The sequence below is a fragment of the Theropithecus gelada genome, chromosome 11 (genome assembly GCF_003255815.1).
Source record: "Theropithecus gelada isolate Dixy chromosome 11, Tgel_1.0, whole genome shotgun sequence".
Lineage (NCBI taxonomy): Eukaryota > Metazoa > Chordata > Mammalia > Primates > Cercopithecidae > Theropithecus > Theropithecus gelada.
Genome location: NC_037679.1, coordinates 98,224,516 through 98,237,711, shown reverse-complemented (window position 1 = coordinate 98,237,711; position 13,196 = coordinate 98,224,516).

Sequence of the window (13,196 nt, the reverse complement as noted above, 5' to 3'; positions counted from 1 at the left end):
GTTCTGTTTACTGAGAAAGGAGAAAACCGCCTTAGGGCGAAAGGCGGGACTTGCTAGCGCAATGCTGCTCTTTATGCACTACAAAGGTTTATGGAGATATTTACATATGCATATCAAGGCACAGCACTTTTCCTCAAACTTATTCATGTCACAGAGAACTTTATTCATATGTCTTACTGCTGACTTTCTCCCTATAATGATCCTATTATCCTGCCGGTCCCCTGGGCCCACTTTTTCTTTCTCTATACTTTGTCTCTGTGTCTCATTTCTTTTCTAAAGTCTCTCGGTCCACCTAACGAGAAACGCCCACAGGTGTGGAGGGGTAGGCCATTCCTTCAGGGCATGGTAGCTCAAGCCTGTAATCCCACGACTTTGGGAGGCCAAGGCAGGCGGATCACTGGAGGTCGAGAGTTCGAGACCAGCCTGGCCACCATGGTGAAATCCCGTCTCTACTAAAAATACAGAAAATTAGCTGGGCATGGTGGCACATACCTGTAAGGCAGGGATCCCTTAGGATCCCTGTAAGGAGGCTGAGGCAGGAGGATCCCTTGAGCCCGGGAGGCAGAAGTTGCAGTGAGCTGAAATCACGCCACTGCACTCAAGTCTGGGTGACAAAGTGAGACTCTGTCTCAAAAAAAAAAAAAAAAATTCACAGACCATCCTCATAATTAAATCTTTGTACACATTTTATTTCCTTAGCATAGACTCCTAGAAGTGGAATTGCTAAGTCAAAGAGTGTGAGCACTTTTAAAGCCTTTGAACCTATGAGAACATTGACTTTGAAGTCAGACAGACCTGAACCTTGAATTCCTGGCTTATGGCGTGTGGCCTTGAGCACACCACTTCTGGGTACTGCGTGTGCCCAGTACTCCTTCGTGTCCCTCTATTTGGCTACTTACCACAATTTTTTTTTTTTTTTTTTTGAGACGGAGTCTCGCTCAGTCGCCCAGGCTGGAGTGCAGTGGCTGGATCTCAGCTCACTGCAAGCTCCACCTCCCGGGTTTACGCCATTCTCCTGCCTCAGCCTCCCGAGTAGCTGGGACTGCAGGCGCCCACCACCACACCCAGCTAGTTTTTTGTATTTTTAGTAGAGACGGGGTTTCACCGTGTTAGCCAGGATGGTCTTGACCTCGTGACCTCTCCTGACCTCGTGATCCACCCGTCTCGGCCTCCCAAAGTGCTGGAATTACAGGCTTGAGCCACTGCGCCCGGCCTACTTACCACATTCTACTCTATTATCACTATTAATCCATGGGTCTTGCATATTATAAACCCCTAATTATGAACCCTTGAGGGCAAGGCCAGAGCATATTCCTCCCCACATCCTGCCCAGCACCCAGCACAGAGCTCAGTGTCCAGGCCAGGGGCAGTTGGTGCTGCAGGAAGAGTAATGGTCAGGAAGAAAGGCATCCAGGTTCCATTCCCAGCTTTCCCACTACACACAGTCATAGAAGAGCCTTTCATGATCTGGCCCCATTACCTGTGCAAACTCATCACCTCTCACTCTGTTCTTCAGCAATTCTGAACTCGTGCTTCTCAAGAACTAGTAGATCGCAGAACACACCTTACTTTTTTACATTTCCACGCCCTCGCCCACATCTCAAGACTGGTAGCCATACTGTGCCTTTGTGGAAATTAGGAAAAGGTGCCACTTCCCCCTATTGAGGCTAGATTCCAGACCCCACGCATCCCTTGGCCTGGCACCATATTGCCCTGACCAACCTGCATACTATTTCCATAGCCTGGAACAAACACGCTGGCCCACCCAGCAAACCTCTCCTCACCCATCAAGCCAGAGCTCAAACGCTACCTCCTCTGTGAAGTCATCCTCAGATACTCTCGCAGGTTTAGCCGGTTTCTCTGCTAAGTAAGCTTCCACTGCTTTTTAAACAGCCTCCATTAAAACAATTATCTTTTTTGAATCGTGGCTTTTGGCCAGGTGCCGTGGCTCATGCTTGTAATTCCAGCACTTCGGGAGGCTGGGACGGGCAGATCACTTGAGCCCAGGAGTTCGAGACTAGTCTGGGCAACATGGCAGAACCCTGTCTCTACCAAAAATACAAAAAATTAGCCAGGCATGGTGGTGCGCTTGGTCCCAGCTACTCAGAAAGCTGAAGTGGGAGAATCACTTGAGCCCAGGAGGCAGAGGATGCAGTGAGCCAAATCTTGCCACTGCACTCCAGCCTGGGTGACAGAGTGAGACCCCCCATCTCAGAAAAAAAAAAAAAAAAAAAGGAATTGTGGTTTTCCCCTTACATATCTCCTTACCTCATGAGATTATCCTCAACGTATTTTCATCTTTTATTTCTTTTCCTTTTTTTTTTCTTTTTTTGAGATAGAGTGTCACTCTGTTGCCCAGGCTGGAGTGCAGTGGTGTGATCTCAGCTCACTGCAACCTCCACCTCCCGGGTTCAAGGGATTCTCCTGCCTCAGCCTCCTGAGTAGCTGGGATTACAGGCATGCACCACCACGCCTGGCTAATTTTTGTATTTTCAGTAGAGACGGGATTTCATCGTGTTGGTCAGGCTGGTCTCCAACTCCTGACCTTGTGATCCACCTGCCTCGGCCTCCCAAAGTGCTGGGATTACAGGCATGAGCCACCGCGTCCAGCCCTCTTTTATTTCTTTTTTTTTTTTTTTTTTTTTTTTTTTTTTTTGAGACAGGGTCTCGCTCTGTCACCCAGGCTGGAGTGCAGTGACCGGATCTCGGCTCACTGCAAGCTCCGCCTCCCGGGTTCACGCCATTCTCCTGCCTCAGCCTCCCGAGTAGCTGGGACTACAGGCGCCCGCCACCTCGCCCGGCTAGTTTTTTGTATTTTTTAGTAGAGACGGGGTTTCACCGGGTTCGCCAGGATGGTCTCGATCTCCTGACCTTGTGATCCGCCCGTCTCGGCCTCCCAAAGTGCTGGGATTACAGGCTTGAGCCACCGCGCCCGGCTTATTTCTTATACAAAGCCCAGTTCCTAGCACATAGGAAGTGATTGATAAACTTGTTGAATGAATGAATGAGGGACAGTTTTCCTCTCTGGTTCTCATGTTGCTTGTCTGAGAATAAAGGAATCAGAATAAAAGATGCCTGAAGTTCCTGCCAACTCTGAAATACTCTTTTCCAGTATGCATTAAGTAAATATTAGTCAAGTAAATAAGCAGTACCCACCAAAAGAAAATCCCTTTAAAGGTGTGTCTTGAAAGAACATGAATCAATTTGTTTAAGTTTTCTTCTAGAAGCAGTTTGGTATGAGTTTTTGGAACCTCTTAAATGTTTTGCCTTGATTCTGGAAACTTTCAGAGACCATCTGAGATCAACCAAAAATAGAGTTTAAGAAGAATTGCTTTAGGAAATCCTTCCAGAGAATGTCTTGTCTTTCATCTCATTCAGATCCCTCAAATTAGGCAATTTGGAGACAATCTCTGTCTTGAAATTATGTAAATTATCCATCTCTGTTATTTGTCTTTCTCGGATATTTTCAAAAAAGGAACGTCTGTTTCTTGACACAAGGCAACTCTTTACGCATCTCTGAGGCTAACGCTAACGTTACTTCTCTCATAAGAAGAAATTTTACCCTGTGTCCTTTCCTCCTCTCCAGAGAAGCTGTCCTTAAGTGGACACTGTCAGCCTCCTCAGAGAGCAGCAATTCTATTTGAGGGCTTCAAGCCCCTGAGAAACTAATAGGACCAGAGATCTAGAAGTGGAGCTTTTACAAACCCTATGGGCTCCTGCATCCCCAAAGTTCACAAACTCCTTAAAATTCTATTCACAATATTGTATGCATGTGCTTTTTTTTGGGGGGTGGGATGGGGGGGTGGGGATGGAGTCTCGCTCTGTTGCCCAGGCTGGAGTGCAGTGGCACGATCTCTGCTCACTGCAACCTCTGCCTCCTGGGTTCAAGCAATTCTCCTGCCTCAGCTTCCCCAGTATCTGGGATTACAAGTGCCTGCCACCATGCCAAGCTTATTTTTGTACTTTTAGTAGAGATGGGTTTTTACCATGTTGGCCAGGCTGGTCTCAAACTCCTGGTCTCAAGTGATCTGCCTGCCTCAGCCTCCCAAAGTGCTGGGAGTACAGGTGTGAGCCTCCACACCCAGTCTGCATGTGCATTTTTCTTTCTTACTTACTTTTTTTTTTTTTTTTTGAGACAGAGTCTTACTCTGTCACCCAGGCTGGAGTTCAGTGATGCGATCTCTGCTCACTGCAACCTCTGCCTCCCAGATTCAAGTGATTCGCCTGTCTCAGCCTCCCAAGTAGTTGGAATTACAGGCACCCGCCACTACACTCAGCTAATTTTTTTTTCTTATACAGAGTCTCGCTTTGTTGCCCAGGCTGGAGTGCAGTGGTGTGATCTCGGCTCACTGCAAGCTCCGCCTCCCGGGTTCACACCATTCTCCTGCCTCAGCCTCCCGAATGGGACTACAGGTGCCCGCCACCACGCCACCATGTTAGCCAGGATGGTCTCGATCTCCTGCCTGCCTCGGCCTCCCAAAGTCCTGAGATTAGAGGCGTGAGCCACTGCGCCCGGCCTCCTTTCTTTTCTTTTTTTTTCTTTTTTCTTTTTTCTTTTTTTTTTTTGTTGTTTGCATTTTTAGTAGAGATGGGGTTTCACCATAATGGCCAGGCTTGTCTCAAACTCCTGACCTCAGGTGATCCTCCCGTCTCAGCCTCCCAAACTGCTGAGATTACAAGCGTGAGCCACTGCGCCTCGCCAGCATGTGCATTTTTCTAACGCAAGGTCAACATCATTCCTAAGATTCTCAAAGGAGCCCCTTGATCCCAAAAAAGTTAAATAAAAGCCACTGGTCTAGAGCCTGGGCTAAAATAGGCTAGTAAGTACAGAAGCTTTTTTTTTTTTTTTGAGATGGAGTTTCACTCTGTCACCTAGGTTGAAGGGCAGTACAGTGGTATGATCTTGGCTAACCACAACCTCTGCCTACTGAATTCAAGTGATCCTCCTGCCTCAGCCTCCCAAGTAGCTGGGACTACAGGCGCCCGCCACCACGCCCAGCTAATTTTTAGTAGAAGCAAGTTTTCACCATGTTGGTCAGACTGGTCTTAAACTCCTGACCTCAGGTAATCCACCCACCTTGGCCTCCCAAAGTGCTGAAATTACAGGCGTGAGCCACTGCACCTAGCCACAGGAGCTAAAAGTTCAGATCATAACCAGTCATGGTGGCTCACTCATGTAACCCTAGAACTTTGGGAGGCTGAGGCGGGAAGATTGTTTGAGGCCAGAGGAGTTTGAGACCAGCATGGGCAACATAGCAAGACCCTGTCCCTATTTTAATTTTTTAATTTTATTTACTTATTTATTTATTTATTTATTTATTTATTTATTTTTGAGACAGATTCTTGCTCTGCTGCCCAGGCTGGAGTGCAATGCCATGATCTCGGCTCACTGCAACCTCTGCCTTCTGGGTTTAAGCGATTCTCCTGCCTCAGCCTCCCAAGTAGCTAGGACTACAGGTGCCCGCCACCACACCCAGCTAATTTTTGTATTTTCAGTAGAGACGGGGTTTCACCATGTTGGTCAGGGTGGTCTCAATCTACTGACCTCGTGATCTGCACGCCTCAGCCTCCCAAAGTGCTGGGATTACAGGCATGAGCCACCGCCCCCGGCCCCTATTTTAATTTCAAAAAGAAAACAAGATCAGGTCATTCTTTGGTGCATTCTTTTTACTTTCTTTTTTTCTTTCTTTCTTTCTTTTTTTTTTTTTTGAGATGGAGTCTCGCTCTATCACCCAGGCTGGAGTGCAGTGCTGTGATCTTGGCTCACTGCAACCTCTGCCTCCCGGGTTCAAGAGATTCTCCTGCCTCAGCCTCCCGAGTAGCTGGGACTACAGGTGCCTGGCACCACACCCAGCTAATTTTTGTATTTTTAGTAAAGACGGAGTTTCACCATGTTGGCCAGGATGGTCTCAATCTCTTGACTTCGTGGTCTGCCAGCCTCAGCCTCCCAAAGTGCTTGGATTACAGGTGTGAGCCACCGTGCCGGCCTTTGGTACATTCTTTTAGGTTATATTAAAGATAGATTCCTCAAGTCACAGATAGGACTCCTTGGGATCACCTCTCTGTCCCCACCAGTGGCCTTCCCTTAGGGGGTTCCTCAAATTCTTTGAACATGCTGAAACCCAGCCTGCTGTGCAGACACAGAGAAGCCCTGGGAGTATACCAGACACCTGGCACCTCTGCCCTTATGTCCTTTTTTTTCTATTAGAATCCCATTTTGTTTTATTTTTATAGATGTAGCGGGTACAGTGCAGTTTTGTTACATGGATATGTTGAGTCGTGGTGGAGTCTGGGCTTTTAGTATAACCACGATCTGAATAGTGTACATTGTACCCATTGGGTAATTTCTCATCCCTCACCCACCTCCCACCCTCCTACCTTTCCAAGTCTCCAGTGTCTACTATTGTACTCTCTGTGTCCATGCACACACATTATTTAGCTCCCACTTATAAATGAGAACATGCAGTATTTGACTCTGTCTCTGAATTATTTTACTTAAGGTAATGGCCTCTAGTTCCATCCATATTGCTGCAAAAGATGTAATTTAATTCTTTTTAATGGCTGAGTAGTATTCCATGGTATAAATATGCCACACTTTCTTTCTTTTTTTTTTTTTTTTTTTTTTGAGATGGAATCTCGCTCTGTCCCCCTGGCTGGAGTGCAGTGGCGCGATCTCGGCTCACTGCAAGCTCCGCCTCCCGGGTTCCTGCCATTCTCCTGCCTCAGCCTCCCAAGTAGCTGGGACTACAGGCACCTGCCACCACGCCCGGCTAATTTTTTGTGTTTTTAGTAGAGACGGGGTTTCACCGTGGTCTCGATCTCCTGACCTTGTGATCCGTCCGCCTCGGCCTCCCAAAGTGCTGGGATTACAGGCGTGAGCCACCGCGCCCGGCCGCCACACTTTCTTTATGCAGTCATCCATTGATGGGCCCTTAGGTTGATGTCACATCCCTGCTCTGGTAAACAGTGCTGCGATAAATGTAGCTTCAGAGTAACAGCCTTGAAGCCCAAATTGGGCTCCTGAGAGGGCTGTGTTGAGACAGTGTGAAGTACGAAATCACCATTCTGCCACAAGGGGGCATCCAAAGCCCAGACAGATGGGACGACGCGCACCTGCCTCCATTCGAATCAAGCGCATGACTGGACAGCAGAGGCTCCTCGGGCAGGGAGCCACAGCTTGAAGGTCCCAGTTACGCAGCTGGCCCACAAGGCCCTTTTACCCCTTCCCCAGGGGGCTTCACCAGCTCCTTTTAGGACAGAGTTTATGTATGGTTCTTGCTGGCTTCAGTCCCTCCCCTAGAGGTGACCCTAAGTCGCTGGGATTACAGGTGCCTGCATGTACACCTGTAATCCCTCCTCCGGGGGGAAAATCTCTGCCCGGGATGGGTGAGATCCTGACCCTGCGTGAACATGGCATGCGCTTCTGTTCTGCACTCCCTGGAGTTCCTCCTGAGGCCGTGCAGGCTCCTGTCCAGTGCTCACGAGCATGAGCATGATTTCAGGGTTGTGAGCAGAGCCCTGCGGAGGTATGCGTATGGCTATAGAGTGGTGACCCACTCGGACAGAAAGAATAAAGAAAAGATCCAGTAGTCAGGACAAAGGGAAGAGGCACCAAGAAGGGCTGCAGTTGAGGGTGGAGATTCCAGACTTCCAGATACTCTAGTGGGGGTAAAATTTGGACCCAGGAGGCAGGCTGCAAATCTAAACCCATCAAAAGCATATGGACTCTTCTTTTGATTCGTTGTCAACATGAAAAAAAAATTAATTTTTAAAAAGGGTATAGACTTAGACAAACTCAGAACTATTAAATGTATTTATTTATTTATTTATTTATTTATTTATTTATTTAATTGAGATGGAGTCTTGCTCTGTCACCCAGGCTGGAGTGCAGTGGCATGATCTTGGCTCACTGCAGTCTCTGCCTCCTGGGTTCAAGCCATTCTCCTGACTCAGCCTCCTGAGTAGCTGGGACTACAGGCACACATCACCACGCCCGGCTAATTTTTGTATTTTTAGTAGAGACAGGGTTTCACCCTGTTGGCCAGGCTGGTCTCAAACTCCTGACCTCATGATCCACCTGCCTCAGCCTCCCAAAGTGCTGGAATCACAGGCATGAGCCACCACACCCAGCCAGAACTATTAAATTTATAAATGTAGTTTGAAACATTTAAGGGAACAGTGTACGAAACTGAGAACTATATAGATGTACGCAGGCCCAAGTCTGGCTTCCTAGCCTCAAATCTGGCAAATAAATAAGGTTAGCCTTCCTGAGACAGTAATCACAGATCACGGTCATACACTGCCCACTTGAGACAATAAAACTGTTCCCCTCATGGACGAGTGTTCTTTTAACCCCAGGAAGGTTTGGAATCAATCTTTGTGATGGCTTTCACCCTCTCAACTTAGCTAAGATGAAACCATATTTCTTGGAAATTAATCCCTGTATGGTTCTGGGTGAGACCTTGACATAGAAGCATTATAGATTAATCTCATTATTATATTAATATTTAAAATGTATAATTGCCGGGCATGGTGGCTCATGCCTGTAATCCCAGCATTTTGGGGGACTGAGGCGGGCAGATCGCTTTGAGCCCAGGAGTTCAAGACCAGCCTGGACAACCCGGTGAAACCCTGTCCCTACTAAAAATGCAAAAACTAGCTGGGCATCATGGCATGCACCTGTAGTTCCAGCTACTCGGGAGGCTGAGGTGGGAGGATTGCTTGAGGTGAGGAGTTCGAGGCTATAGTGAGCTATGATCACACCACTACACTCTAGCCTGGGTGACAGAGCCAGACCCTGTCTCAGAAGACAAAACAAGACAAACAAACAAAACCACACAAACTTGTAACATCCTGCTTCTTGCAGCTCTCCCTATCCAGCCCACCCCATTCCTTTGGTATGAAAATATGATGGGGTCTCCTCTGCCCAAGAAGCACCCACACCGTTCATCCTAAAGCTCCCATTGACTAGCTGAGCTCTCATAAAGGTGAGATTTGTCCCACACGCCTCCCACACACCTCTTCCTAGTGGATTTCTTCACTCTTTCCTTCCCATTCTGAGCACAGCCCCACTTAAGGAACTCTGAGCTCTCATGCTGCCCTATCCCAGTCAAGAAGGAAGTTGCTGGTGATCAAGTCATACTCCGGTGAACACTGACTGGCACCTCTTCTGCATCAGGTCCTCGCAGGGCATTCACCCGAGTTACCAAACATGGCTGCTCACACCCTCCCTATGAGGCCAGCATCCGCACCCCCATGTGACAGTGGAAACCAACCCACAGAGCATGAGTAACTGGGCAGCGAGCAAGTAGCTGAGCAGAGAGACAGCCTTGGACGCAGGCCAGGCAGCACAGATTTACTCGAATTATCCTCCACTCCTTCAGATTTTCACCAACTGATTGATCCTTGGACTCCCTCCCCAGGCTTCTCTGACATCACCAGCCACCAGGACCCTGCCTATGCCTGTCGTCTGCAACATTCCTCTATGCCCATCAAAGTAGGGAGCATCAGGCCGGGTGCAGTGGCTCACACCTGTAATCCTAGCACAATGAAAGGCTGAGGTGGGCAGATCACTTGAGGCCAAGAGTTCAAGACCAGTCTGGCCAACATGACGAAACCCCATCTCTACTATAAATACAAAACAATTAACCAGGGATGGTGGTGCGTGCCTGGGGTCCCAGCTACTTGGGAGGCTGAGGCATGAGAATTGCTTGAATCCGAACCCAAGGCTGAGGCAGAGGTTGCAGTGAACCAAGATCACGCCACTGCACTCCAGCCTGGGTGACAGAACTCCAGCCTGGGTGACAGAGGGAGGCTCTGTCTCCCAAAAAAATAAATAAATAAATAAATAAATAAATAAATAAATAAATAAAGTAGACAGCATCAATTCTGGCCAACTTATAGGTAAAAGAGAAGGCTGCCACAGCCCTTGCCCTTTGGGAGTGCCTGTCCCTTCAGTAGCTGCCCAAAAAAACCCTGCAGAAGAGAAGGGTCAGAGGAAGCACCTGTAAGAAAGGGTTAGGCCCCACCAACACACTCTCTTCCTCTCCTCCTCCTAGCTGAGGGAGCCATCAGAAGCAAAGGGAGTGTGGGAAAGATTAGTCAGACATGTTTCCCTTTGTGTTACAGAGTCAAACTCTCCATCTGTGACTTCAGAAAAGTCACAAGAGAGCCCCAGCAACGGCCCACAGGGTGTCATAGCAACACGCCTACACCTTAAGGCACCACCTTCCAACTCTGGAGAAAACAACTGCCTCCTTCAAATGTCAACTGCTACATGGGCAATGAATAACTTAAAAATGAAATTCGGGGCTGGGTGCGGTGGCTCACACCTGTAATCATTTTGAGAGTCCAAGGCAGGTGGATCACTTGAGCCCAGGAGTTCTGGACCAGCCTGGGCAACATGGCAAAACCCCATCTCTTCAAAAAAATGCAAAAAGTAGACAGGCATGGTGGCACGCGCCTGTGGTCCCAGCTACTTGGGAGGCTGAAGTGGGAGGATCACTTGAACCCGGGAAGTGCAGGTTGCAGTGAGCCAAGATTGCACCATTGCACTCCAGTCTGGGTGACAGAACGATACACTGCCTCCAAAAAAAAAAGAAAAAGAAAAAGAAAGAAAAGAAAAGAAAAAAGAAAGAAAATGAAATTAGGGGCTGGGCACGGTGGCTCACAGTTGTAATCCCAGCACTTTGGGAGGCCGAGTCAGGCGGATCACCTGAGGTCAGGAGTTTGAGATCAGCCTAACCATGATGGTAAAACCCCGTCTCTACTAAAAACACAAAATTAGCAGGGTGTGGTGGCGCAGCCTGTAGTCCCAGCTACTCCGGAGGTTGAGGCAGGAGAACCACTTGAACCCAGGAGGTGGAGGTTGTGGTGAGTAGGGACTGCGCCATTGCACTCCAGCCTGGGTGACAAGAGTGAGACTCCATCTCAAAAAAAAAAAAAAAAAATTAGGAAAAACAACTCAATTTACAATAGTATCAAAAAGAATAAAACTTAGGTATACATTGGTCAAGTGCGGTGGCTCACACCTGTAATCCCAACATTTTGGGAGGCCAAGGTAGGTGGATCACCTGAGGTCAGGAGTTCGAGACCAGACTGGCCAACATGATAAAACCCTATCTCTACTAAAATACAAAAAATTATCCAGGCATGGTGGCAGGCACCTGTAATCCCTGCTACTCGGGAGGCTGAGGCTGGAGAATCGCTTGAACCTGGGAGGCGGAGGCTGCAGTGAGTCGAGACTGGGCCACTGCACTCCAGCCTGGGCAACAGAGTGAGACTCTGCCTCAAGAAAACAAACAAACAAACAAACAAACAAACAAAAAACCTTGGTATACATTTAACAAAGAAAGTTCAAGACTTATACATTGAAAACTACAAAACATTGTTGAAAGACATTAAAGAAATCCTGAATAAATGGAAAGACATCTGTGTTCATGGACTGAAGGTACCAATATTCCCCAATTTCATCTACAGATTCTATGCAATCTCCATCAAAATTCTAACTGCCTTCTTTTTTGCATAAATGGACACACTGATCCTAAAATTCATATGCAAATGCAAGGGACACAGAATAGCCAAAATAATTTTGAAAAAGAAGAACAAAGTTGAAGTCGCAATTTTGAAACTTACTATAAAGCTACAGTAATCAAAACCGTGGTATTGACCTAAAGACAGACATCTAGATCAATGGAATACAATTTAGAGTCCAGAAATCAACCCATACATCTATGGTCAATTAATTTCAACAATGGTGCCAAGACCATTCTATGTGAAAATAATAGTCTTTTCAAGAAGCAGTGCTAGGACAAGTAAAAGAATGAAGTTGGACCCCTACCTAAAACCAGATAAAAAATTTAACTCAAAATAAATCAAAGAACTAAATTTAAGAGTTAAAAACTATAAAACTCTTGGAGGAAAAGATAAGTGAAAATCTGTATGAGTTTGGATTTGGCAACAGTTTCTTAAATATGACGCCAAAAGCACAGGCAACAAAAGAAACAGTGGATAAAGTGAACTTCATCAAAATGTGAAACCTTTTTTTTTTTTTTTTTTTTTTTGAGACGGAGTCTTGCTCTGTCGCCCAGGCTGGAGTGCAGTGGCGCAATCCTTGGCTCACTACAACCTCTGCCTCCTGGGTTCAAGCAATTCTCCTGCCTCAGCCTCCAGAGTAGCTGGGACTACAGGCACCTGCCACAACACCCGGCTAATTTTTTTTTTTTTTTTTTTTTTTTTGTATTTTTAGTAGAGATGGGGTTTCACTATGTTAGCCAGGATGGTCTCGATCTCCTGACCTCATGATCCGCTCGCCTCGGCCTCCCAAAGTGCTGGGATTACAGGTGTGAGCCACCATGCCCAGCCAGAGAAAATATTTTCCAATCACATATCTAGTAAGGTCTAGAATTCATAATATCAAAAAGAAAAAAAAAACTTTTGGAACTCTATAACAAAAGACACATAATTTAATTTAAACATGGGCAAAGGATTTGAATAGACATTTCCAAAGAAAATATACAAACGGCGATGAGCACATAAAAAGATTCTCAACATCATTAGCCCTAGTGAAATGCAAATCAAAACCATAATAAGATACCACTTCATACCAACTAGGGTAGTTATAACTTTTTTAAAAATAGAAATGTACCTGTGTTGGCCAGCATGTAGAGAAATTGGAAACCTCAGGTACTGCTGGTGGAAACGTAAAATGGTGCAGCTGTGTGGAAAACACTTTGTCAGTTCCTCAACTAGTTAAACATAGAGTTACCATATGACCCAGCAACTCTACTAGTAGGTATATACCTAAGATAATTTAAAACATATGTTTGCATAAAACCTTGTACATGGGCCGGGCGCGGTGGCTCAAGCCTGTAATCCCAGCACTTTGGGAGGCCGAGACAGGTGGATCACGAGGTCAGGAGATCGAGACCATCCTGGCTAACACGGTGAAACCCCATCTCTACTAAAAAATACAAAAAACTAGCCGGGCAAGGTAGCGGGCGCCTGTAGTCCCAGCTACTCGGGAGGCTGAGGCAGGAGAATGGCGTAAACCCAGGAGGCGGAGTTTGCAGTGAGCTGAGATCCGGCCACTGCACTGCAGCCTGGGTGACAGAGCGAGACTCCGTCTCAAAAAAAAAAAAAACAAAACACCTTGTACATGAATGTTGACAACAGCATTATTCATAATAGCCAAAAAG